The sequence below is a fragment of the Vitis vinifera genome, chromosome 9, assembly GCF_030704535.1.
Source record: "Vitis vinifera cultivar Pinot Noir 40024 chromosome 9, ASM3070453v1".
In the NCBI taxonomy this organism is placed as follows: Eukaryota; Viridiplantae; Streptophyta; class Magnoliopsida; order Vitales; family Vitaceae; genus Vitis; species Vitis vinifera.
Window position 1 is genome coordinate 11,673,677 of NC_081813.1, and position 24,931 is coordinate 11,698,607.

The 24,931-nt window shown below is 41.8% G+C and overlaps 1 long non-coding RNA gene and 1 pseudogene across 1 annotated transcript; one reads left to right on the forward strand and one right to left on the reverse strand.

Annotated features, from left to right (window-relative positions):
• The first annotated feature begins 2,793 nt into the window (after positions 1 to 2,793).
• On the forward strand, positions 2,794 to 4,507 carry LOC100256652 (coniferyl alcohol acyltransferase-like; annotated as a pseudogene).
• A 17,588-nt stretch (positions 4,508 to 22,095) lies between these two features.
• LOC104880336 (uncharacterized) lies at positions 22,096 to 24,822 on the reverse strand. The gene is made up of 3 exons (XR_786601.2): positions 24,429 to 24,822; positions 24,270 to 24,323; positions 22,096 to 22,614 (listed from the first exon to the last, which is right to left on the reverse strand). It is a non-coding gene; the product is annotated as an uncharacterized LOC104880336 (long non-coding RNA).
• Positions 24,823 to 24,931: the final 109 nt, after the last annotated feature.

Sequence of the window (24,931 nt, forward strand, 5' to 3'; positions counted from 1 at the left end):
AATATTGGATTGTTTAAAATTGAAAAAAAAATGGAAAATTTTAAAAGTTAATAACAGAAAAACTAAAAGAACAATTGAGAAATAATAGATTTATATAACTGTTTTCTAAACGCACATGCGTGTTAAGGTTTTGGGAATGAAAGCACACCTCGGTGCAGAGTGCATGGAATTGCCAATATTTTTGGCATCAACGCAGACTTCTTGATTTTCCCAAAGTTGGGGCTTGAAACTCCTAATATTTTGGGATCAACGGCCCATAACCAAGTTTTCCTAAAAAATATTGATAGATATTTTGACAAAAATATTGATAGATATTTTGACAAAAATATCGGTCATGTGATAATTATTCAAAATTCATGAAAATATTTGAAAAAAAAAATTTTGAGGATAGTACACTGGTTTAAAAACAAGTGGCCAAAACCAACTATATTAGAATTTAGACCTTTTTTTCTTTTTAAATGATTTTATTTCAAGGATTATATAATGGGCCGAAACTCCCGGCTCATTCAAAAGTCTTTCTGTAGCACAAATATCTTTTAGGAAGAAGGTTAGATTTTGGGAGAATTGTGTTTTGGGCCCAGCTGGGCCAAAAAATTAACAAATGGTCCATCTAATTGACCTAATTAATGATAAGGATATCAAATGTTAATAGACGAAAATGCCCTTTACATTTCCAATTCAAATTGTTGTAAATTAATGGGTTTCACAGCTGGTAAACGTGAAATGCCATGTCACCAGAGTGATAAAGCCACTCAAACCTCAATCTTGGTGGTGATGTTTATCGTGGTGTGCATGCGTGTTAATGTTTAGTGATATTAATTCATGTAACTTTATATTTTACATGAATTAATATTGGATTGTTTAAAATTGAAAAAAAAAATGGAAAATTTTAAAAGTTAATAACAGAAAAACTAAAAGAACAATTGAGAAATAATAGATTCATATAACTGTTTTCTAAACGCACATTAGAATTTAGACCTTTTTTTTCTTTTTAAATGATTTTATTTCAAGGATTATATAATAGGCCGAAACTCCCGGCTCATTCAAAAGTCTTTCTGTAGCACAAATATCTTTTAGGAAGAAGGTTAGATTTTCACGTTTGTCAGTGTTCCCCCACCAACCATACAGGATGTGACAATCCTCCATGTAATAGTCATGGGCCCAAGCCCCATGTCTGTCTAATAATTGCATTAGAATGTGAATCTCCAACATCAGATCCCTGGAATCACCGGCAAAACCCATAGTGGATGTGGCTCTACCTCTCCAACAAAAGATTTGAATAGATTTGAACCCTAAAAAATATGTATAAAATACCACTTCATGAATAATATTTTTTCAAAAAGTATCGAAAAAGTACACTTTAATATTAGACTCAAATCTTAATATAGCAGTTGTCACAATGACCTTGTTTGGGCTAAAACTAATGAAGAAGGCAATATTTGTGTAATATTGGTTTTGTGTTGAATATGAAGTAACATCATATTGGTTTTGTGTTAAAATGTCCAATCACTTGATTTTCAATAATGTTGAAATGTAAACTTTAGTATCTTTTAACATTTTTCATAAGCCAAATCAAAAACTATATATATGGTTGATGGTATAATTTTTTATTTTTTATTTTTTTGGAGAACTATGCAATTACACCAACTTAAAAAAAAAAATTCAGAAATTAGAAGTTTAAATTTTACTTTTTAATTTAAGTGTACTATCCATTCATGTATTCAAGTATAAGCCATATTTAGGAATTCCATGGATATCACTTTAATCGTTTAGCACTTTCTAACTAAGGAAGTTGAAGCTATGTATGGGAATGATAATTGACAAAGAGTAATATGTACTATAAAAGCCCACACAAGTGCAAGCTTTCTTCCATTGCATCATTCACCACATTTTTTTCCTCGAATTTTGTATTGTCACAAATGAATGACTCAATTCCAAGCCTCTCCAACGGTCCGGGCCGGGCCGCCCGGCCTGGAGGAGTCAGTCCCGTGGCCCAGCCCGGGCCGGGCCACTGAGCCCGTTGACTGGTCAACGGGCTGGGTCGGGCCGGGCCTTGGTATATCTAAGCCAATGGGCCCTCAAGCTGGGCGGGCTTGGCGGGCTGGGCTGGCGGGTTGGGCTGCGGGGTGGGGAAAAAATTTAAATAATTTTCAGTTTTGAAGAGAAGGGGATTTGAACCCCTTCCCTTATGGAACCACAAGGGAGCTAGCCACCAACTGAGCTGGGCCTTTTTTTGTGTAACTATTTTGCATTAGTTATATATATATATTAGAAATGTTGTATGATTTTTTTAAAAAATAAAAGTGAGTTGGCGGGCCTACAAGCGGGCCAGCCTGTCGGGCCGCGGGCTTTTTGGAGAGGCTTAGAGTCAATTCATTGAAGGAGCTAGCATCTTTTGGTCCTTCAACCTTTATATGTAATGGTGGTTGCATGGTAAAGTTGATAATTCTATTTGATAGGTTTCTGAATCTAGACGCTTTGTTTAACGTACAAATTTGGAATTTGATTTGACCAACTTCATGTAATTTTTGTAAAAAAATAATTAAAAATTCATGATGATTTAATGCAGAGGGTGGAAGTCAGCATGGGAATAGTGTACATTTTGAAACTTTACTTTTGACTTTTCAAGTTTATTAATTTTGTATGTTAAAAATAATATCTGAGGAGTGAGGACAATGATTTTAGATTAAAATCAAAATTTGACAAAATGTCAGTGGGGACTTGGGACAAATAGTGCCCTGTGCTATAAAATCCATGTTTCTTGCTGCTATTTTTCACTCAGACGCACGCTTACAAGTCTGCTTCTCTTCCATCCCTCACTCTGGCATACAAAGACACTTAGAATTAGTTAGCATTCATGGGTGGTGGAGATTTCACAATAATAGTGAGCAGGAAGGAAGTAGTGGCAGCTGTACTGCCTGTGCAGAAGTACTGGCTACCGCTATCTAACCTGGACTTGTTTTTGCCTCCAGTAGATGTGGGTGTGTTTTTCTGTTACAAGAAGCCACATGATTTAACATTTGGGTCCATGATTGGCGTTCTAAAGGAGGCCTTGGCCCAAGCACTGGTGTCCTATTATCCATTTGGAGGAGAAGTTTTGAGTAACTCAGCAGGTGAGCCCGAGCTCCTTTGCAACAACCGTGGGGTTGATTTCATGGAAGCTTATGCGGATGTACAACTACAAAACCTCAACTTGTATAACCCTGATGAAAGCATTGAAAGCAAGCTTGTCCCTAAGAAGAAACATGGCGTTCTGTCAGTCCAGGTAACTCTCTCTCTTTCTCTATGATATGCTAATCCTAATTAGTTGTAATCATGACATGCTTATTGTTATGTAAATGAACTAATGACAGGTGACTGAGCTCAAATGTGGCGGAGTTGTGGTGGCCTGTACATTCGATCATAGGATAGCAGACGCATATTCTGCCAATATGTTTCTAGTTTCATGGGCTGAAATGGCTCAGTCCAAACCATTATCAATACTATCATCTTTCCGGCGTTCTCTCCACAACGCTCGAAGTCCGGGCTCCTATGATCCTTTCCTTGACGACATGTACGTCCCCATGTCAGCCTTACGTCCTCCCAAAGCTCCACAGTCTGGTGATGATCTTCTCATAAACCGCCTTTACTATGTCACAGCCGAACAACTCAGTCTACTCCAATCACTAGCTACCAGCAAGAGTAGCCCCTGCAAGAGGACTAAACTAGAGTCTCTCAGTGCTTTTCTATGGAAGATGGTGGCCAAAAGTGCAATCACGGAAGACGCAAACCAAAAAATATGCAGGATGGGCACCGTGGTGGATGGAAGAAAGAGACTGAGCAATGGAGATGAGGTTAAAGCAGCAATAATGGCCTCTTACTTCGGAAATGTGTTGTCCACCCCCTTTGGTAAGAAGACAATAAATGAACTGAAAGAGAAACCATTGAGCTAGGTGGCAGATGCAATTCATCAGTACCTGGAAGGAGCAGTAACAAAGGAGCATTTCCTGGAGCTGATAGATCGGGTGGAGGCTCACCGTCCGGAGCCAGCTTTAGCAAAGATATACAGTAGTGGCAGTCGCGATGGACTGGCATTTGTGGTGTCATCAGGGCAGAGATTCCCAACGTCAAGGGTGAATTTCGGGTGGGGTATGCCGGCTCTAGGGTCATACCATTTTCCACGGGGTGGGGAAGCTGGGTACGTGATGCCAATGCCGAGTCCTGTCAGAGATGGAGACTGGGTGGTGTACATACACCTCTTCGTGGGGCAGATAGAGTGGATTGAGACTGAGGCTACTCACATCTTTAGACCCTTAAGTTCTGAATATCTCAACTTGAGCAACTCAGATTAGCTTACATTTATCACTTCCTATTTGTTCACTGTCCCTCACAATGTTTGTTATTGTCTCCATCTCTATTTACTGATTGTCATCGGCTTAATGTTAAATATCCGTTTAAGAAGAAGCCCGCCTGATTTAGAAGCCCCGATTTTTTGTGGCTTGTCTATTCCAATTTCCAACCTCGTTAATTTTCCTCCTCTATTCAAAATTCTCTATGAACATAAATAATACATTAATTGTGGGATTAGTTTTGGCAAATAGGAAGTAGTTGAAATTTATGGAGTTAGGTTCGACTAATGAAAAAGACGTAACCCAAGTGGTATTTTTAATTCAAAAAAACATTTTATAAATATTTTAATTTTTTTTTAAAAAATAAATTGTTATTAATAAAAAATTTACTAAATCATAAAGAATATAACTATTTCCAAGTAATAAGTCTTTTGTACGTGCTTAAAAAATGAGATAGATATGAACCTAATGAAGTACGATTTTTTTAAACAAAGTGAAAAATTTAAAATCAAAAAATCAAAATGGGAGCAGTCAATTGGGAAAATTTGTCCTTTTCTAGACTGCAAAATGAGTGTAGGCTTCTACAGTTGCTGCATTCTAGTTGATGTGTGATGAAAGGTTTGTGCCCACAATGGTGCAGATCCAAACAGCTATTTACAAAGGGTAGTGTTGAGGCCTTGCGTCTCGATGATCCACGTAGCTGCCAAATGGACGCACACTTTCAACCAAGATAGATTTCTGGTTCAGTCGTCCCTGCAAAAGATGTCCGGACACACCCTCCGATGGTTTTGTCAGCCATGTCTAGAGAGATTAAGCAGTTGACCTTTTACTAGGTATAGCAAGCTTACCTTTTTCCTTGTGTGAAGGTTCCTTTATATAGTGTCAGAAGCTCGTCCTCCCTCTTTAATGATGGGAGGACTTTTTGGCTCGTCATGATGACTCCAAGGTGGTGGCAGGGCCATCATCACCCTGTGGGCGGCTGTCAGAGATCGTGGGAGGTGACTTGCCATCATTCCTGTCCTTTCGCTCTGCAGGCGGAGGATCGTGGGAGGTGACCTGCCACCACTCCTATCCTTTCGCTCTGCAGGCGGCAGAACGTGGGTTGTGGCAGGCTGTCGGAATGATGTAGCAAGACTTGCTCACCTCAGTCAATGATCCGGATAGGATATGTTACCATCCGGGCGTGACATTCGCGAGTGATGTGTGCTTCTCCCTGAGGGAGTCCGGATAGGGGAACGCGCCACATGTCCTCTTGGAGAGTCCGGATGGAGTTTGATCCGGATAGCAATGCGTGCCACATGTCCCACTTTGGAGAGTCCGGATGGAGTTGCTTCGGATAGCGAAGCGCGCCACGTGTCATCAGGGGGAGGGGTCCCTACAATGCCCCCCTTTTAACCTATCGATTTATCCCGGGCAGAATGGGCGGGTTAAAAATGATTGTTTTTGAAACTGCGGTTACCTTTTGCACTCATTGGGCCACGTGGTGCACGGGGGCGAAAAGGAAAATAGGGTATTTATGACGAGCCGCCGTCTCTGGGATTTCCTAGGCAGCATGTCTTTTCAGCAACGGCGCGGCTGGACGTTTGGGATACCAAGGGGCTGTCTCACTATAAATAACAAACTGAGCCCTTCACTCTTGCATTTTTTTCTTCTGCATTTTTTACTGGTAGTGCTTTCTCTTCAGCCTTCTGCATACCTTCGTTTGTGAGCGAGGTTCTAGGGTTTCTATTACCAACATTCGTGCCGTGACGGTGACTACATCGCGGACTTTATCTCCATTTTCCCAGTTTACGCTCGGTACGTTCTCTATCCCTGCCTTCTTCTTACTGTGTTTGTTTTTGCGGTTGCTTTTGGCTTGTTGGGCAAGTTTCTTGCGACTGGGAGTCAGTATTGGTTTCTAGGGCTTTTTCGGGGGGTTTTGATCGTGTTTTGGGTGCGTTAGGGTTTCTATTGCCCCCTTGCACCTTTTGTGGGCTGCCGATCCTTCTTTGGGGTAGAGTCAAGGGTTAGGATGGAGATGCTGGTTATGTTAGGTTTTCTGAGCGTCTTCACTGCTAAGGTTATTTTTTTATTGTTGGCATTCTATCATGCAGGTTTCGTTTTAGTCCCACTCTAAAAAATGTCGGCGAACAAGGGTGCTGCTTCGTCTAGCGAGGCTGAGCAGAGCGGCAAAGATGCGTCCGGAGAGGTCCACGCGGAAAAATCCGTGGACAAGTTGAACGTGAGGGAGTTCTATGAACACTTCTGCATCCCAAACGGCATGTCCATTCAGCTTATGGACGGGGAGGCCGTGTCCACGGAGAAATCTGCGAACAACGCTATCTTCTTCAACAAGGAGCAATTCAATGCTGGGCTCCGGTTCCCCCTCCCATTGTTGTTCAAAGAATTTCTCCACGTCACCTGGATCCCAACATGGTCCGGGTGCTGATGGGGTGTAGCATTCTGAGCATGCTGTTCAACCTGGACCTCTCACTACTGGAGGTTCTTTTTATCTACTCGATTAATAAGAGGAAGAATGATATCTATAGCTTTGTCGCCAGCCTTCCATCCCTTCAGTTGGTGACCAGCCTTCCTGACTCGACCAAGGGGGTCGCCAGAGGACACGTGATGGTCAAGGGCGTATGGGCGGGTTTGACGGAGCATCCGGACAGGCAGTTTGCTCCAAACCAGTCATTGAAGGCCCCAGGTATGAATAAGTTGCTTCCTGTCCTCCCGTGGTTGCGAGTTAGGTCAACATTATTAGGTGGCTGACATGCTTTGTTCTCTTGGGTGCAGACAAGGATAGAAGGGGGAAGTTGGTAGATTGGGTGGAAAAAGCTTCGTTCGACCGGTTGAACAGGGTATTTGAGATTGCGGCGGACGAGAGGAGCTGTGAAACGCTTCTCTCCGCGCAGAATCTCTGCTTGGTTACCCAAGAGCCCCAGCCATTCGTACTCAACATACTTCCAAGGCGGCTTCCCAAAAATGTGGTGGCTGGGGAGCATTTCATTCTCAAAGATCTCCCATTCTACACGGCGGTGCGAAAGGCAGATGCCCAAGCACGCAAAGCACTTCTCAACGAACGGGAGGAGAAAAGACAAGAGGGGACTTTGCGGAAGGCCCCTAGTGATAAACGCTCCGCGCCCTCTCCTCCTGTTGGCGCTCCAGCGGGAAAGAAGAAGAAAGTTCCCACTAAGGGAAAAACAATAAAACCTCCAACTCCCACAAAGGAAGTAGTAATAAAATCGCCAACTCCCACAAAGGGAATAATAATAAGACCTACAGCTTCTTCCGGCTTGCCCTCTGTTTCAAGCGGTTCCGGACATATCGCGTGTCTAAAAGGATCGGGGCCTTCAATGCCAGCGGCTGAACAGATGGCTCTTCTGGCTGAGGAAGCAACCTCAGTGTATCAGCCGGGCTTTTCCCCTCCGGACGCGGATGTAGACGGGGCCTCTTGTGCTGAAACGTTGCCTCCTATGGCGCCTCTAATGGAAGAAACGGGGGCTGAGAGGCAGGGTTTGCCCCCTTGCGAGTCAAGCTCCCTTGCCCTTGTACCGGTGAAGGGGCCAGCTACGAGGAGGTCTCGTCCAGCCCGCGATTTAAAGTCTGGCATCAGTGGGCGGCTTCAGGGTCGTCTTCTGGAAACCATCGAAGTCAGCTGCTCATCCGCCCAGGAAGATCATCCAAAGGAGTGTGAGCCGGAGATGGCGGAAGAGAACCCAACCGACCCGATGCTGGTCCCGGATGAGAGTTCGCCCGAAGAAACTCAGCTGACCGTGAATGATGGGGGCCCAGATCCAAGGGAGGAGTCACACCATAACGCCTCATCAGAAGGGAGTCCCGTTGATGATGCGACTTGCACCTCCGCTAGCCCTTCCAACTATGCGGAGTTGGAAGAAATGTTGAAATGGATTCCACCCGGCTCAAAATGTTGCTCTACCTTCAGCAAAAATGTTTGAGGCGACGGAAATGGTATAGTTTACTCCTCTTTATTTTCTTGTCATACTAGTCTGCTTGTCACATGGTTTGTAATTGAACTTCTTGTTGTGGGTTTTTCTGCAGCTGGTGAGCGGTATTCGCGGCATGGTTCAGCAACGCGATCTTTTTTCAGACCTGCTGTGGATTTTCGACCACATGAAGGCCTTCGTCTCCCAGCACATGAGTGGTGAAGAAGAATTGCGCTCGAGATTGGAGCAGGCCAAAGCCAGCTTATCCGCTGCCCAGAGAGCCTCTGAAGAAAGTGCCGAAGCGTTGAAGAAGTCGTAGGACGAAAGCGAGGCTCTCCGGATAAAGCTAGCAGAGGAAAAGAGACGGGAGGAAGCTACGGAAGCTCGTCTGCACGAGGCGGAGGACGAGGCGGCCCAGCTGAGGGGGGAGGTCAGACAACTCCGGACAGAGGTGTCAATTGAGAAAAAATAGAAAGAGGAATCGCAGTTGCGTTTATCAGCACAAAAAGAAGAGCTGGAGGCTGAGTTTGCTGCGCAAAGGGAGGAACTCGAGGCGGAATACCAGAAACAGGTAGATGAGATGTATCTCTTTGGCTACCGTTGCTGCATGAAGAAGCATGGTATCAAGCGAGACGTCCCTTCGATTCCTCCTAGCGAGGAAGAAAAGTTGCGCGGCAAGCCTTCCCAATAAGAGCTTTTCTTTTTGTAACCTTTAGTGCTATTTCTCTTTGTATTTGTAGTCCAGAGGACCTTTTTGTATACATTTTTCACAAGTATTAATAAAACATACTTATTCACATTGTGCTTCTATCTTTCTTTCATTGGTAATACTGCTTTAAATTGGATACATTCCATGGTCGGAGCAATGGGGTTCTGTCTAGCTTCTATAGATGATAAGCTCCACTTTCACTTGTCTTGGACACTATATAGGGGCCTTCCCAATTGGCTTGAAACTTTCCTACTCTTGTCTCAGCAGTGTTTTTGAAGACCTTTCTAAGAACCAACATTCCACTTTTGAAACTCCTGGGCCTTGCCTTGCGATTGTAGTGAGTTGCTGCCTTTTGTTGATAGTCGGCCATCCGAATGGATGCAGTCTCTCTTACTTCATCTGCCCAGACTTCTTCCAAATTCTGCATTTGCATCATCCTGGAATCCTGCCTCAGTCCGGATAGTGGGTAGCCCTAATTCTATAGGAAGGAATGCGTCTATACCATATGCGAGGGCGAAGGGAGTGTTTCTTGTTGGTCGTCCGGGTATGGTTCGATAAGCCCACAGGACGCCGGGTAGCTCCTCCACCCATTTCCCTTTGGCTTGCTCGAGCCTCTTTTTTAAGGCAGTTATTAGGGTCTTGTTTGTAGTCTCTGCTTGTCCATTGCTTTGAGGATAACGCGGTGTGGAGTATGAATTCCAGATGTTTAGTTTCGAATAGAAATTCCAGAAAGCTATGCTATCAAACTGTGGACCATTGTCAGCTATAATGGTTTAGGGGATTCCAAAGCGGCAGATGATGTTCTTCCATACGAACTTGGTGACATCTTTCTCTTTGATGCTAGCATATGCTTTAGCTTCCACCCATTTACTGAAGTAATTTGTGGCGACGAGCAGGAATTTTTTCTGGGCGGCTGTGACTGGTAGGGGACCTACTATGTCCATGCCCCACTGCGCGAAGGGCCAGGGGCCTGAAATTGGTTTCAACGTCTCTGACAGCATATGTGGTATGGGGGCATGCCTTTGACACTTGTCACATTTTTTGACATAAGCTGCCGCATCCTTTTTCATCGTGGGCCAGTAATACCCTTGCGAATGGACCCTGTGCCCCAGAGATCGACCTCCGGAATGGTTCCCACATACTTCCTCATGCAACTCAGCTAATACATACAGGGCCTCTGAGTGGTTTAGGCACTTGAGATAGGGACCTGTAAAGGACTGTTTGTACAAGTGCCCCCCGATCAGGGTGAAATGGGCGGCTTGCATCCGGATCTTGTGTGCCTGCTTGGGCTCTTCGGGCAAAATTCTTGTCTGGAGGTACCTTATAATGTCTTCCGTCCACTCTTGGTCGTCTGCTTGGTTTGCCTCAATAGTATTGCAAGTGGAGGTTTCCGCGACGGAAAGGTTGGCTTGCACATGTATAGACAATAATATGGCTTCTTTGATGGAGAGAGAAGCAGTTATGCCTGCTAGGGCGTCAGCACGTCCATTTTCAGTCCGTTTAATTTTTTCGATCGTCCATTTGGTGAACCGTTGTAAGGTGTTCCTTACTTTAGCCAGGTATCGCGCCATGCGCTCATCCTTAGCTTTGTATTCCTTCTGGACGTGCTTTACCACAAGTTGAGAATCACTATAGACTCGGAGCCTGGAAACGAATAGAGCCAGGGCGAGGTCCAATCCGGCTAGGATGGTCTCATACTCTGCTTCATTGTTAAAGGGGGGGAACCCCAGTCGGATGGCTTGTTCCAGATGTTCTCCTGTTAGGGATTACAGCAGAAGCCCTACTCCGGATCCTTATGACCGGGAGGCTCCATCAACCCACAAAGTCCACCACTCTTTTTCACTTGGTTCCTTGCGCTAGATAGGCCTTCGGGAGTATTCCAGCACGAAGTCAGCCATCACTTGGCCTTTCATGGATAACCTGGGTTGGAACTCGATTCCAAATTCGCTCAACTCTATGGCCCATTGAAGCATTCTTCCGGTTAAGTCCGGCTTGTGCAGGATGTTGCGAAGGGGCTGGTCAGTTAGCACGACCACCGGGTGAGCTTGGAAGTAAGGGCGGAGTTTCTGGGCGACACTTCGAAGAGCCAAGGCCGTTAGCTCCATCTTTGAATACCTTGTTTCTACGTCCGCCAACACTCTGCTGACGTAGTAAATAGGTTTCTGCTCCTTGGGCGAGGGGCAGCGGAATAGAACAGCGCTGATTGCCCACTCTGATACAGCCAGGTACATATACAATTTTTCTCTAGGGAGGGTAGAATGGGCGGTTGCATGAGGCAATGTTTAATTTTTTCGAAAGCGCTTTGACAGCTGTCCGTCCATCCGCTCGTTCCAGCTTTTCGTATTGCCAAAAAGAAGGGTCGCAGCTTATCAGTGAAACGGGCTATAAAGCATCCTAGCGCGACGAGCTTGTCTGTGAGGCGCTGTAATTCTTTTTTGCTCCTAGGGGGTGGCGTTTCCATGACTGCCTTAACTTGATCCGGGCTAACCTCTATCCCCCTTTGGCTTACCATAAATCCCAGGAATTTGCCAGCACTTACGCCAAAGGCGCATTTAGAAGGATTCAGCTTCATGCCATAGTTCCTTAAGAGGTGGAAGACTTCTTGCAAGTGGAAGGTATGTTCCTCTCGGGTTTTGCTTTTCACCACGATATCGTCAATATATACCTCCACTGTGCGTCCGACCAGAGGTTTGAAGATCTTCGTCATCAGTCTCTGATAAGTGGCGCCAGCGTTTTTAAGTCTGAACGACATGACTTTGTAGCAATAAAGACCGTGTGGCGTTATGAAGGCTGTCTTCTCTTCGTCGGCTGGGGACATGGGGATTTGGTGGTATTTGGAGAAGGCGTCTAAGAAGGAGAGCATCCCTTGCCCAGCAGTAGAGTCCATAATTTGGTCTATCCGTGGCAGAGGGAAATTGTCTTTTGGGCATGCATTATTGAGGTTGGTGTAATCGACGCATACATTTGCCTTCCTTTTTGGGTACCACTACTACATTTGCCAACCAGTCCGGATACTCCACTTCTCTAATGAATCCGGCTGCCAGCAATTTGTCAATCTCATCCCTGATAAATTTTTGCCTGTCCGGGTGAAAGCGTCTAACTCTCTGCCAGACGAGTCTTGATGTTGGCAAGACGTTAAGTCTATGAGAGACGATGGAAGGGTGAATTCCCTTCATATCAGTATGCGTCCATGCGAAGACGTCATGGCTTTGTCAGAGGGCGTCTTGGATGTTCCGAGTCTCTTCAGGCGCCAAGAGGGAACTGATATATGTAAGGTGAGTACCTTCTTCTGAAATTTGGATCGTCTGCAAGGGATCTGCTGCCGGGGGATCTTTGTCCATCAGGCTTAGTAATTGTTATTGGTCAAGTACATGGGTGGACTCAAGGAGGGGTTTATCCTCTTGACTAGTTCCTATCTCTCGTGCTATCTGGTAGCACTGGCGAGTGGCTAGCTAGCTGCCATATAGATCGATTTGACCATCCTTAGTAAGAAAGCTTACCACTTGATGATATGTAGAGGGAATGACTTTCATGTAGTGCGGTCATGTGCGCCCCAAGATGACATTGAAGGGTGATAAATCTTGTACCACCGAAAATTGTACGTTGAGAGTGACTGGGCCAGCTTGGACCGGCAGCACAATATCTCCCAAGGAGGTAGTTGACGCTCTGTTGAATCCGGACAAAATTCACCCAGGGTTTTCGAGGCCTGTTAGATTGCGCCCTATGTGGCTAATGACCGATGCTTGTACAAGATCGGCCGAGCTGCCCAGATCAACTAGGATGTGTCTTACGTCGAAGTCTCCTATCCCTAGGGACAGGATGAGGGCGTCGCGGTGCGGCTGCAATATCCGTGTGGGGTCTACTGGTGGGAAAATGATTGTCCCATCTATGGGGCTAGGGCCCCCCCCAGTTATCCCAGGCCATATGGAGTTGATGCGCTCACGCACCGATGTAGCCTGCAACAGCCTCTGTTTCTTTCGTTTGGAGTCGTACTCCTCGTCCATTGGTCATCCGTTGATATAGTTTATAATGGATTTGGGGGCGATTGGAACCCTAGGGACTCCAGAGTTGGGATTTCAGGAAGCGTCCCTACCTCTGACATCCGAGCGAAGGTATTGCTTCAAATGTCCCGCCCTTATGAGCCTCTCGACCAAATAATGGAGGCTTCTGCACATCTTCGTTGTGTGACCATGCTCCTTATGATAGGCGCATTTTTTACTATGATCCCTTTTGGATGGGTCCGCTGTGAGGGGTCTGGATCACCTGAAGTCGGACATGTCTTGGATCATAGGGAGAAGTTTCTCATAGGATATGGAAAGGGGTGTGAGGGGCGGCTGTTCTGGGCGGCGTTGTTCTTCCTGCCTTCGACCAGACGGCCTTAGCCGGTCCGGAATTTTGGCACTTCTCTCCGCACCACTCCTGGATGCCTGTCCGACAACCAAGACTTGCTGAGTGGCTGCTCGCACGTCATCTTCAAGCATTGAGTATTTGCTTGCGCGTCGGAACAAGTCGTCCATCGTCATAGGAGGCTTTTTAGCCAGCGATTCGAAGAATGGGGTGCCTGGACGATGCTTCGCTTGAAGATCTGTAGGACAACATCTATGCTGTAAGCTTCTACTTGTAAGACGGCCTAACCAAACTGCTTCACGAATTCTCTCAACGACTCGTTCTCCTGCATTTTTATGTTTTGCAGAGTGCTGATGTTCTGTTTTTGCCAAGCGGAGCATAAGTATTGTCCCATGAAAGCCTCCGACAGGTCCCTCAAATTATCAACAGAATTGAGAGGTAGGCGGTGAAACCATGAGAGGGCCTGCCCTTGTAGGCTGGCGGGGAATACTTTGCATAGCAGCTCGTCATTTCCTCTATCTAGAGTCATGAGTTGTCGATAATGCATGATATGGTCGAAGGGGTCGCTAGACCCATCGTACGTAGAGAATTTAGGTACGAGAAATCCCCTTGGGGGATCGTAATGAATAATATGAGAGCAAAAAGGTATGGAGAGCATGTCGTCCAGCCTTTTGCTGATGGAGCCACTGGGTGGCTCGTTTGGGAGGTTTCTCCCAGCTTGTCGTACCGCTTGGTGCGGGGGAACGTTTTGCACCATAGGGGTGACCATGGGGTCAGGGCGTGCTCTGTGCCAGTCAGGGGCATCACAGAGTGGCCTCCCAGGCTCCTGTGGGCCTAGTCTCGCGTGCATGGTGCCAGACAACTGGGATCTTTTGTCACGTCGTCTCTTTGATGAGAGATGAGTAGAGTTCGAGCTTTCCTCTTGGGGAGTTTGGTGTAGGGGCATGTGTTGCTCTTGTGGCTTAACGTTGCTTGTTTTTGGGATGGCTCCTGTTGTCCCAGGGTATATTGACTCTAGGTCAGGCCTTGAGTTTGCTACCTGGCCTCTCGAGCGCTGACCACGAGGAGGCCTCGCCGATGAAGCCTAGATGCGCAACACAACGTTTTCTTCTCTCAATCTCGCTGTCTCCTGGAGGAGAGCCTGCATTTGTCGCTCGCTTGCCAACTGTCTTCTCTCGATGGCTCGACGCCATTCGATATTATCTTCCTCTTCCCTAGCAGACAAGCGGCTTCTGGAAGGTGCAGACATCTTTACCGGCGACTGAATCAGCGATTTTCCCACAGACGGCGCCAATGTTGAGGCCTTGCGTCCCGATGATCCACGTAGCTACCAAATGGACGTACGCTTTCAACCAAGATAGATTTCTAGTTCAGTCATCCCTGCAAAAGATGTCCGAACAAGGTGTCCGGACACACCCTCCGATGGTTTTGTCAGCCATGTCTAGAGAGATTAAGCAGTTGGCCTTTTACTAGGTATAACAAACTTACCTTCTTCCTTGTGTGAAGGTTCCTTTATATAGTGTCAGAAGCTCGTCCTCCCTCTTTAATGATGGGAGGACTTTTTGGCTCATCATGATGACTCCAAGGTGGTGGCAGGGCCATCATCACCCTGTGGGCGGCTGTCAGAGATCGTGGGAGGTGACTTGCCATCATTCCTGTCCTTTCGCTCGGCAGGCGGAGGATCGTGGGAGGTGACCTGCCACCACTCCTGTCCTTTTACTCTGCAGGCGGCGGAACGTGGGTTATGGCAGACTGTCGGAATGATGTAGCAAGACTTGCTCACCTCAGTCAATGATCAGGATAGGATATGTTACCGTCCAGTGTGACATTTGCGAGTGATGTGTGCTTCTCCCTGAGGGAGTCCGGATAGGGGAACGCGCCACATGTCCTCTTGGAGAGTCTAGATGGAGTTTGATCCGGATAGCAATGCATGCCACATGTCCCACTTTGGGGAGTCAGGATGGAGTTGCTCCGGATAGCGAAGCGCGCCATGTGTCATCAAGGGGAGGGGTCCCTACAGGTAGGTTAGAAAACTTATCAAACCCATGTGCCTGCAGGGCCAATAATCTCACTCTCTTGTGAAATATAGTGAGCACTGAGCAGTACAAAAAGTCAATTTCATGAGTCTTTTAACTCTTTATGCCCCATGTGTATTCATTTTTATATGTTTAGAGTTTTGTCGAAATGCTTTGGAGGGTTTTGGCCTTTGAAATAATCTAATTTCTCCTTCCCTAATTATTATTGATATTCAAATTTTCTGGTGGCAAAACTAATGCTTTTATAAATAACAAATGAGCACTCACTCGGTTCAATAAAAGAATTATATATCATCATTAAATAATACACATGATAGGATAAATATGGACAGACATCATATTATAACCATTGTTCAGGATTTAGTTATCTATTTATATACGATTTCTATTTGATCTAGAGTATGGACCATCTAATGTGTAGAGTCCAATGCCATCACGAGCCTTAGATGATGGGCCTAAAACTCGTGAGGCCCAATAGCCAATGGGTATGGTCCCTAAGGTAAGAGGGTATAAAATAAGGTGAGGCTTTTGTTTGTTCCATTATGTTATCACACCTTTTGAAATAAAGAGGAACCTGTTCTCTCCCGCTCCCATCGTCAGAGAGAATTCAGAAAGAGGTGGTGCCCTCCAAAGTCTTAGAAGATCCATATATCTTCAACAAAACAAAAGGAAAATGGACTCAGGTATGTTCCAAAATCAAAAGCAAAAGGCATGTTTGAATGATAGATATAAATTTATCCTACTTGTGTTTGGTGCTAACGGAGAATATAGAAACTTTAACAATTGGTTTCAGAGCCTATATACCCATTTTCACCATAACCCGCATTCTGTTTCTTCCTTTTCTCATTGGGAATCAAACTAATTATATATATATATATATTTGTAAAACGAATGGGTATTAATACCTGCAATCAGATTTGGGAATTAATGGAGGAAGGCCATTCGACGCCGGTGAGAGGTGCCGTTTCAGGCGCGCTTCAGGCTCCATTTTAGGTGTCGTTTCAGGCGCGCTTTAGGTGCCATTTCAGGCGCATTCCAAGTGCCATTTTTCAAGAGCTCCAGAAGCGCCATTTCAGGCAATCCAGACGGCGTGCAGACGCTGTTCCTCAGGCGTTTCAGAAGCCAGTGAGAAGCGCTAATTTGGGCGCTGTTGCAGGCGTTTTAGATGCCATCTAGGCGCCGTTTTTGGAGCCATAGGTGGGGCTGCTTCCTAGTGACGCCGTTACAGCATCATTCCGGTGGTGGCGCCGTCGTTTGGCGATGGGAAATCACTATTCCGATGATGGCGGCGGCGTTTTGCCGCCGGTTACCATTGATGATGCCACTGCAGGAGATGGTTGCTTTGGGATGCAGTGAACAAAATAAATAAAACAATTTGGTATCTAGATACTTGATTGTGCCAAATAGATTGTTATATGCATACTAGATACTTGATTGGCTGAGACACTATTGGTAATATCATGACCACCTTGTACAGTTGTACTTAGTTACCAAAGATGTTGGATTTTGGTTATTTTATGATTTGTTTTTTATGATTATACTTGTTTTAAAATAAATAAATAAATAAAATAAAATAAAAAAATGAAGGAAATGGTTTTGTCATATAGCCTAAACCATTAGACCAAAGCTTTTATATATGTTTTATGCTTCAATTGTTATATATACATGAGATTATGCATAAATAAATAAATAAATAAATAATTTTGATTGAATTATTTCTTGTTGTATTTATGTTTAATGTTTTAAAATAAATGAATTATATATATTTGTTGCCAAAGTAACATATGGTATATAATTTATTTATTTTATAATATGTAAACATGTTATTTTTATTATTATTTAAAATAATCAGCCCAAAGGAAGATTATTTTAATATGATAATAAATAAAGTAATCATAAATATGTGACATGTAAAGTTTATCTTGTATTCGATATGTTAGTCCAAAGATAGGCATATTGTTTTCGGTTTTATTGTCAATATTTATGAATTAATTTTGTATAAGGATGCCAATTACAACTTGATATTTTCATCCAAAGACTGAATATTGATGTTTGTGCTAGGTATCTTGTTATATGTCCACATGCATATATATATATATATGTTAAATTTTTATTTATTCATGTATGTGTGATGATTATATGACTGATTGTGAGCTTTATTATTATAAATTCAGCCTCTTCTATATCTGCAAATGTCAATAACATTCCTATGTTTAATGGCACAAACTTCAAGAAATGGAAAGAGCATATTATAATCGTGCTCGGGTGCATGGATTTAGACTATGCATTAAGAGATGATCGCCCTCTAAATCTTACTAATGCCAACATTGTTGAGCAAAGGTCTACTATGGAAAAATGGGAGCGATCCAATCGCATGAGTCTAATAATAATGAAGCACTCAATTCCAAAAGCTATAAGGGGTGCAATACCTAAGGAAACCAGAGCCAAGGCATTCTCGGACTAGATAGCAAACCGATTCGCTGCAAACGAAACGGTTGAGACAAACACTATTCTTAGTAAGCTTGTCTCCATGCGGTACAAAGGGAAAGAGAATATAAGGGAGTACATTATGGAAATGTCTAATCTTGTGACTAGACTCAAGGTACTAAAGTTAGAGTTGTCAGAAGACATACTCGTGCACTTGGTCTTGATCTCTCTGCCTACACAATTCAGTCCATTCAAAATTAGTTACAATACACAAAAGGAAAAATGGGTTTTGAATGGGCTTATTAATACCCGAGTGGTCATACCATATTTCCGGATATAATTGTTAATATTTAAAGAAATGTCTCTAACTTTTTAACTCACAACACAATCAAGCAAATTTTGTTGATTTTCTTAACTTCATAATTATGTATGTTATAATTTTTCTTTTTTAACTTGATGAGAGCATTTGCAACCACACATCACCATAAGCATCTCACTTAATCCAACCTTCTCTAATTATAAATTTATAATTATACACCCGCATACTCTTCATTATCAAGAAACACTCGATCAAACACAATAAGAATGCGTTTGGTAATGATTTTAAAAAGTATTTGTAGTTTTTCTCATATTTGAAAGATAAAAATTTTTAAGTATTAAAAATGTTAAAAATATTTTTTAAAATCATTATCAAACATACTCTAAGAATGCGTTTAAAAGTGATTCTATAAAGCGTTTATAACATTTCTAATATTTAAATGATAAAAATTTTCAAGTATTTAAAATATTAAAAATGCTTTCTAAAATCACTATTAAACGGACTCTAATAAATTTCCTTACACTTTCACCATTCCCATAATCTCAACCCTCTCTAGTTACATTGAAATTACACCCTCAAACCTCCGTATATTCTCTCAATTATCTTCTCAACCAAACATTTACTATGATTGATCCTTGACAAATTTCAAAAGAAATGTGCAACGACATAATTGAGTCTCGCATCGCTAAATGAAGGCTTAGTGGTTCAGCTTATACATACTTAAACACTCTCCCTTCATTATCTGGTTTTCAAGGGTGAGTTCCACCCATTACGTACATAATAATTGGTATTAGAGGAGACACCTAGTGAGAAGACCCTCATCACGAAAAGGGCTACTACCTAATTGTGTGTGGAATTCGCAAAGTCGCCTAGCCACCCATATAAAAGCATTGTTGATGTTGGTTTCGAAAAGCACGGTGAATTGTAACAACCTAGTTCAATTCCGCATTGCTAAGTTACAACTTGGTGATTAAGCTTTTAAGCACTTGGACACCCACCCCTTAATAGCCAATTTTCAAAACTGAATTCCATACTATTCATGCATAACAAAATGCAAGGAAAAGAAACTAAAAAGAAAAAAAAAAGATTTATAATAAATAAATTATTTTTATATAATATTTTAAACTCATTTCACTTTTTTTTTTCCTTTTTATGTAAAGATTAAATAATTTAATCCAATTGGAATGTTTGTTACTTTGTACATAAACAAAGTATTCAAAATTGTGCAAACTTTTTATATTTCCACACATCCATTCCAATAAAATTATTTCAATAAATAGCATGATCATGGATAGGGAACTATACTAGCGACCCACCTAATTTATTATAGAAATTTTCGAGATCAATGATCGGATCATGCAAACTAGAAATATCTTTTATTGGATAAAAGAACAGATTGTTCAATCCATTTCCATACTGCTTATGATGTATATAATAATTCGGACATAACTTTCTAACTAATTTTAATTATATTTGATTTTCTATTGTATTTTCTAGAATGATACTAAACATGAGAAAATCATTTTTATTAAATTTTTTTTTTCTTTCCTTAATATTTTTGGGAATCAAACTTAGCCTTAATCTTCCGATCTCAACAACACCAGACCAGCAAAACAAAAATAATTCCTATCAAGTGACAATTCAGAGCTAAAATAAATGTAAGATATATCATGAATCCCTATTATCCCTTAGGATTGATCTTTTGCTTGTTTCATTTCCTCTCTAAATTCTTATTAACTTGCTCAATGATTACTACTCAAAAAGTGCTATTTCATAGCTTGTAATTAACCCTTTTAAACACTTTTGAGTAGTAGTTATTGCCTTTTAACCCAATTAACATGTTAAGGACCCTTGCAATCATTTCTAATCAAATTGTGTAAGTTTTGGTGTTTTTGTTAGTAATTTGATCACCAAAACAATCCAAGATTGAGGAGAGTTATTTGGAATCCATGGAAAAGCAATGAACAGCTCAAATTCATGAAGAACCAAGCTTTGGAGCTCCATAGCCCTTTGCCAAAGTCGTTCAAAGTATGCAAGGAGAGAAACACGGAGAGAGGAAAAACAGAGTGAAGAAAACAAGGGACAGCAGCTGCAGTCTTCTTGTGCACTTTTGGAGCACTTTCCGAAGTCAATTTTATACATGATATATACCATTTCAAAGCTCAGGAAGTCAAGAATCCAACGCTTCAAACCGTGTACGATTTGGAGCTGAAATGAGGAAGTTACAGCCTTTGGAAGATGACTGCTCCAAGCTGAAGGAAGGATTCAGCAAAGTGTTGCGAAATCACCCTTTTGTTGCGGAATGATTTCGCAGCCTTTTTGCACAGTGCTTTGGATTTCCCTTGAAGTTTCACGCCGTGATGGAAGCCAAACACCACAAGATGAAAGCCAACTTCGCAGCCCTGCGAGAATAACTTGTTGTTGCGAATTGATTTCGCAGCCCTTCTTGAGTGCCTGCGAAATCTCGCAGACACCATTTTCTCTTGCGAAATGGTTCCTGAAGCCTCCCGATATTTGCGACCGACACTTTTGGATATTTTTCTTCAGATATTTTTGTATAAATTTCCATTTTCTCCTTGTATTCAGCCACTCATGTAATTCCTTAGCTAGGAAGTATCCAAGGAAGGGTAAATTACCTTCCTATATAAACTCTCTGTAAACACTAAAAAGAGGACTCTCAGAGAGAAATGTAATCCATCGATCAATATATAGATATATCATATATAGAATCAGAGAACAGAGCACTTGCTCTGTTTTTCATATATATTCTTGTTTTCTCGTTAGTTTTCTTTTTAGTCAACCAAACTCTGAGGATTTTTCCTCAGAGGATGAGAGGCTAGGCTCTTTGTCTCTTGGAGTAAGGAAAGCCGGGTAAGTTTCCGTATGCATAAATTGGAAGTTTTGTTGTTTTAGTTTTTAATGAAGAGAAAGTGTGACCCGTTAATGGTTTTTATCTTTTTAGTTAACTTAAAACGCCTTTAAATCACCTGGGCCAACACTTGGTAAGGCAAGTGATCTCCGTCCATGGAGATGCACTAGTTTACCCCTTGCGAGCCTTTGGGAGGTGACTTGAAGGTAAGATTTTCTAGAATAGCCAACACATGGTAAGCTTTTGGACTCCAAGGAGACATCCATTAGTTATCTCTTGCGAGCTTTTGACGGGTAATCCAAGGTTAAAGATCACCTTGAATGGCAAGTGCTAGGTGAGAGGTATGAGCCATTGCAAGGTGCATCAATGAGAGGGATTTAGTGTCTAAACCCATTAATGGGAAGCATCTGTACAACACCGGTTGGAAAAGGAACTATATGTTAATTCTCTAATGCGAGGAAAAGAAACAAGTGACCGGAACTCCCTTTTTGTATGAGGAATCTGAGCCTAGTGATCTGAACTCCAAGAAACACTTTTCTTTGTAAGTAAAATCAGTTACTATTTGTGGTTAGTTTAAAACCAAACCTTTTTCATTCAAACATGTTTATGTTTTCTTTTAAAGCTAACCTTGAAATGAAAATGCACCAATTCAACTTTGAATTAATATCATTTGTGAAGTGAAAACCCATCCCAGTGAACGATCCTAGAGCCACTATGCTATAGTAGCTTTGTCTTTGCTACCCTAGTATATGGTGTAATAGGTTATAAATTTTGTTGATTACTCCCTCAATCAAGGAGCACCAGCTGGACACGAATCAGCTGAGACACCAATTGGGCACGAATCACTCAAATTCAAAGACTAGGATAAATAATTGGTGTATGCATCATGGTGACCTCCAAAAGACTACAATGCAATTCAACAATGAATTAAGAACACCACAAAAAAGGAACCAGAAGATATCCTTTCCTTATGGTTCAAAACAATCATAATTAATCACTCTTTTCGCTCTTTTCATTATACCTTCAACATCGTTCTCTCAATTAATAGTTGGTAAAACACAATAATAGATTCAAACAAATAAATGCCAAAAAACTATGAGGAAGATAGAGTAGTAAAGGGTTAGAAAGCCCATGAGAATTGAATGGTTGGTTGGTAGACTTTCAAATAGATCGGTATAATAACAAGGAGGATTGTGTTCTATAGTCTATGGATATTAGCTAACAAAATAAACTTGGTTCAAATGCCATTGATAACATTTCCGTGGGGCAAAATGTAACAAAATCAAATAATATTCTTGTTTTAGACGATATCAGTCAATCATATGCTTAGATAGTCAAAATCCTTGCAGCAAAATGCCCTCCATACCTAAGGAAAACTGGGTCTGAGGAGTTGCTGACAGGATGGAAGCACATGCTGCTTCTGAACTCTATTGTGACTACTGTTAACAAATTTTCCAGTGCTTTCTCTTGTGCCCTTTCTTGCAGCAATGTCAGCTTTTGTTGCTGATAAGAATGAAGTGGAAAGGAGGCCCAGCTAGATTTCCAGATCCTAAGGGGCTGAAAATGTTCTAGTTGCTGCAATCTCTGCTGCCGCTTCTGCACACTTGCATTTTTTCAACTCTGGGAGAGTTAGTTCATGAATGAAAATAAGACCTGAAGATGAGTTTTACATCAATTATATATGCATATAAGGAGAATTGCAAGTTTCATTTCAAATAATACCAGTATTATCATGCTCTAAATACAAAAATGGTGAATTTTTTCAAGAAACATTTCTTGGATCAACACTGAACACAACCTGAATGAAAATGTATACTATGTTGGAAAGAAAGCAAAAGAATTTTCCATTCTTATGCCTTCACAGTGGAAATGGTACAACCTTACGAGTACAAGGGGTACTCAATAGACTAAAGAGAACTTGTTACTAGAAAATTAATATATAACTCATGACATTGAATGATTTGAACCAATGATAGGTGTTGAAAGAGGATATATTTCATTGATTAAAAAAAAAGACGTGTTACAACTAGTATATATAAAGAAAATAGTGAATCTCAGAAATCTCATAGAAACTAATTTAAGAAACATAATCAGTATCAAGACTAATCTACCCTTCTATAGTAGAGATGCTAAATACTAATTTCAACAATAGGAAACCCCATAAATTTCCAGAACCCCCCTTTACTAAAATCATGAGTGACTCATTAGGCAATGGCACATGCAGAATGGCCTTCTGGTTTGAAATGCCATCCTATGAGACAACAAATGAGCATGCCCTTATGCTAAATTTGAGCTTTCAAAGAGTGTTTACACATTCTTATTATGAGACAAATAGAACATTTAAAATGCTGTTTAGTCTTTATTTAACGACAGCCCATGCATGGCTAGGTAGCTACAAAATTCAATAACTGTGTTCTTAATTTGAAATAAGTATCACATAATGCAGCTCATAATTCAATACACCATGCAAAATCCCTGAAAACCCCAAAATCCATGCATAACATGTAAAGTGTGATACATGTACTTCAAGGAGAACCAAAATGCAGAGAGGTGAAACATGGCACTTGCAGTCAGTGGTGGAGCTAGGAATGTGCTCTAGGAGGGGCACAAATAGAACAATTATTTCAAGGGGGACGATAAATGGAGAGAGTGGTATTTAGTGTAATGGAAAGCATACTTTTCCCATAAGCATGAGGTCAAGGGGTCAAAGCCCCTGCTATGGTTTTTTTTTCTTTTTTTGGCCTCCTGGACTTAGCTAGCTCCGCCAGTGCTTGCAGCCATCTCTTCCTCTCTGAGATGCATCAAAATTTGAACCAACTTCTGTCCTTCTGGTTCAACTTCGTTCTCATTAAATTTTAGCAAGATAGGATTTCATTTTGATTTCAAACATGAAAGGAATCATCTGTGATACCTGGCTAGTTCCTCATTTTCCAGCAATCAGAATGCAAATGCTCTCTTATAAATGAATGAAAGAAGTATTCCAGGATGGATAGCCAAGCTCAAAAAAATAGATACAATGAACAGAAATAAAGTGGCTGTTCAAGTTTTGTAGTTATTTGGTCAAGTCATCAGTACTAAATGACATTAAACTAGTTCTAGCTTACCAAATTCTACTTGGACCTTAACAAACTCTGATGACATAATTCAACTCAAATCATGATGAGTTGTGAAATCAAATTGGTAATACCCCTCAAACATTGTCAAAAATTGCAAATAAAAGCCTCATAAAAGCAAAGTAAAAGAATAAAGGAGATAAATAAAACATATGACAGAACAAAAACATCAAATACTTGGTGAACATCACATACCAGCAGCATGTAGGAGCAAAACTAGGGACTTCAAAATGAACGTGAAGCTTTTATCTGTGCATGAACAAATGATGTATCACAAAATCTTTAGCAGTCTATCAATTGAAGAAATTTACAATAAGAGAAGATAAGCAGGAGTTAAGAAATAAAAAAACTCACATTCTAGATCATAATTTCAACAGGAATAACATAGTCAGCTTTATCTGCAGTCCAACGGGCATTGTAGTCCTTACAAAACACCATGATATTGACATGTTTGGAGAGCAGCACTGGCTCAACAACTGAAGGGAGAGTCCTCTTATAATTCCTCAACAATCAAGCAGACAGAAATTTGAATGGATGCGTTACCACCTAGTTTGGTGGGGCCATATGATGACTGTGAGAGACCTTGGAATTCAAAAAAGTAATGAGGATATTTTCCCATGAAGAAATTGGAGAGAAATGTTAGGTATTAAAGGCAAGTTCGGGTGATGATGCTGAGGGGAACTTCACGTTCTTCGGAAGGAGATAATGATAAGAGAGATAGTTGGACAGTCGATTTTGGATTCAAAATGAACTGGGACACAAAGTTTGACCTTAAATAATAAAGGATAGTTGGAATTCTAGTTTCAATAAATGTTGGAAAGTCAATCTTCCTAAATCTTCCATATTAAGAATAGATG